At 38.5% G+C, this 2,925-nt stretch overlaps 1 long non-coding RNA gene across 1 annotated transcript; it reads right to left on the reverse strand.

Annotated features, from left to right (window-relative positions):
* Positions 1 to 683: 683 nt before the first annotated feature.
* On the reverse strand, positions 684 to 2,908 carry LOC109222533. Its single transcript, XR_002067422.1, has 3 exons — positions 2,309 to 2,908; positions 841 to 943; positions 684 to 718 (listed from the first exon to the last, which is right to left on the reverse strand). It is a non-coding gene; the product is annotated as an uncharacterized LOC109222533 (long non-coding RNA).
* Positions 2,909 to 2,925: the final 17 nt, after the last annotated feature.

The following is a 2,925-nucleotide window of genomic DNA, read 5'->3' on the forward strand; positions in this document are numbered from 1 at the left end:
GGCCTTAGTTTTGTTGATGGTTTTAGCCGTGTGCGCAACTTCGACTATCGTCGAGTTACTTGCTGTCATAGTCGAGCTGGGTCGACTTATCGGCATCGATGGCCTTAGCCATTATACAGTTGATGGCCTTGGTCGTGTAGCTGACTTCGACTGTCGTCGAGTCGTTTACTCACCGTAGTCGAATCTGGGTTGACTATTGGCGGCGATGGCCTTAGCCATAATGTAATTGATAGCCTTAGCTATGTAGGAGACTTCGACTGTCGTCGAGTCGTTTACTCACTGTAGTCGAATCTAGGTCGACCGTTGGCAGCGATGGCCTTAGCCATAATATAACTCCCGTGTTCCTTGATCCACGTGAACATAGGCGTCTCCTATTGGGTCTTGGAGTTCTAAAGCACCATTGTCATCTCTTGTCCGTTCATTAAGTTGAAGAGATGCATCTTTCTTGAACTCTTTTTGCAGTCCCAAAGTCTCACTTGACCCTTCATCAAGATTAACACACGTGTCTTCCTTCAACTCTTCCAATTCTAAAGCCCCATTGCCATTTCTTTCTCTTCATCAAGCCGACAGACATCTTTCTTTAGGTCTAGCAGTTCCAAAGCCGCATTGCCATTACTTATATTATCTGAATAAAGAGCTTTCCGTACTCTAGCATATAGTGGATCTTTTAGACGCGTTGCTGAAAATCTTCGTCACCTTTGACTACTGAAGCTACTTCCTGCAAGAAAAATAGTATATTATAATTATTATCCAGAGAAGATAAATATTGATTTTATCAGATAATCGTATTTAACAAAAAGAAAAATCAGAAACAGAAGTGTGAACTGAACTGGCATTAACCTTTTTATAAAGCTTGAAACCAGCACCTACGAGCTGCCTTGAAACAAAATTGATGAATGAGGGAGGAACAAAGTCCAGTTTGATATCCATGTTTGCTATAGTCCTGTTAAATTTAAAAGCAGAAAAAGAGAGTTCATAATAAAATAATAGGAGCGGCAAATTCTTTTTAACACTGAATTTGATGTCACTCTGACTATCCTACACTGCTTATCACAGCATTTGGCTTTTCTTTCTTTCCAATAACTAGGTACTTTTTCATCAAAGAGAAGTAAGGGATCACGATCACACATCTACTATAAACAGTATCTGATTTATAAAACAGTATTTGGTTAATGTTGTATCCTGTCTCGTTGCACATAAAAGCACTGAATCACGAGGAACGTTTTTTGCCAAAATTATCAGCTCTAATCATTTGCAGAACTACTGCTAACCGGCAAAAAAGAGGAGGAAACCTTCTTTGGGCTTCTAGGAGTTCAAACACGCTTAAGCAGGAATATAGATGTATCATTACTTGTGACCATCTTCTTGATGCATTTCGGATGCAGCTCCACAATTGGATCCTGATTCATCGACAACCTAAGTAACATCTGACATGCAAACTAATAGAGAAAAGGGACAACAGGCTATGTGGGACCTAATCTGATTGAGGGGCTTAATGACCAAAAGAAACCAAACACCACAGAGTTACCATAGACTATGGCTATGCTGACTTGCTCAGTGTTCCTTTAAGCTTCCTTTCTCTAATTTCCTTTTATACTAGATGATTTATATCTGTCCATGTAAGAGATCATCGGCATTTTCTAATGTATTCTGAGTGATGGTTCTCTAGAATGCTGCCGGTGAAAGAATAAACTGTTCTCCCAGTAATGATCTAAATTTTTGGCGCATTCGAACTGGCAATCTATGTTACAGGTAAGACTGGTGCATATCTAGAAGTCGATTTGTCTTCTTATAGATTTTACGATTCAGGGTGTGGAGAAGAGAATGGGTATGAGTGCTGGGATATGGGTAATGAATACATTAGTATGAAATATTTGACTATTACTTATTTGCATTGGTAGAAAAGTAAGTCAAGCTTCAGTTAAAAATTTCAATCAAATTCAGTGTGATTTAGTTAAGTAAGTTATGCCGAAACAAAGATATATTTTTTAGTTGTTCAAGTGGTAACCAGCTTATTTTGTTTCTTCTTGGACTTGATAATAACAAAGAAAATAATGAACACTGTGGCCCAAACTTATTTGTGTTGGCCCATATAATGCAATTCTCTGAAATATGTTTTAAAACCCACTTTCACAAACCCAGTCCATTAATACCAAACAACAAAAATCCTAACTTTGGTGCAGTCACTCTTCACTGTTTGAGTTAACTGCTTTACACATCCCAGTCAATCTATGGAATCTCTGTTTGCGTTCAAATGAAAGAAGAGGAAGAGAGATGACAACATTGAAGCACAAACAGAGAGACGAACTTGCCAGAAAGTTGCTGTATCCCTCGTCTTTCATCTGTCTTCTTCCTCACAGGACTTCATTTCATCTGTCTTCGTCTTAGCAGTTTCAGCTTTCGTTGGTCGAAGAACCCGTTGAATGTTGACCAAATTGGGTAAGAATCTTGTCACTGACAAAGGTGTCATGTCGACATTCTAATTCCTTCGGTTCTTTAGGAGCTCAAACAACATGCAAGGAGCACCACTCTTAAAGAATAATATATTGTTATGTTGGATTCTAGAAGAGTAGTTATACTATTGCATATTTCCAATATATCAAGAGCAGGACATACTCCAAGAATCTATGCAACATAGCGGGCAATGCAATTTATATGAACGTTCTCTTTTTTTTTCTATATGTAAATATAGGAACTCTTTGATAAGAAAATTTTAGTCACTAAACAGGAGAAATATTAGCTTATTACAAACAAAGCTCTCAACGTATTGAGTGGAAGAATCATGTTTCAATACCACTGGAACCTACTTAATAGCCATATCATCAACTTCACCTAGAGTTAGAACGTTTTAGAGTGGAAGTCAAAATAGCCGGGTTGTTCCGAACATGGGAAATTGTGCTACCCATTCTCACCCCCCCCCCCCCC

This window comes from Nicotiana attenuata, unplaced genomic scaffold, assembly GCF_001879085.1.
Source record: "Nicotiana attenuata strain UT unplaced genomic scaffold, NIATTr2, whole genome shotgun sequence".
Taxonomy (NCBI): domain Eukaryota; kingdom Viridiplantae; phylum Streptophyta; class Magnoliopsida; order Solanales; family Solanaceae; genus Nicotiana; species Nicotiana attenuata.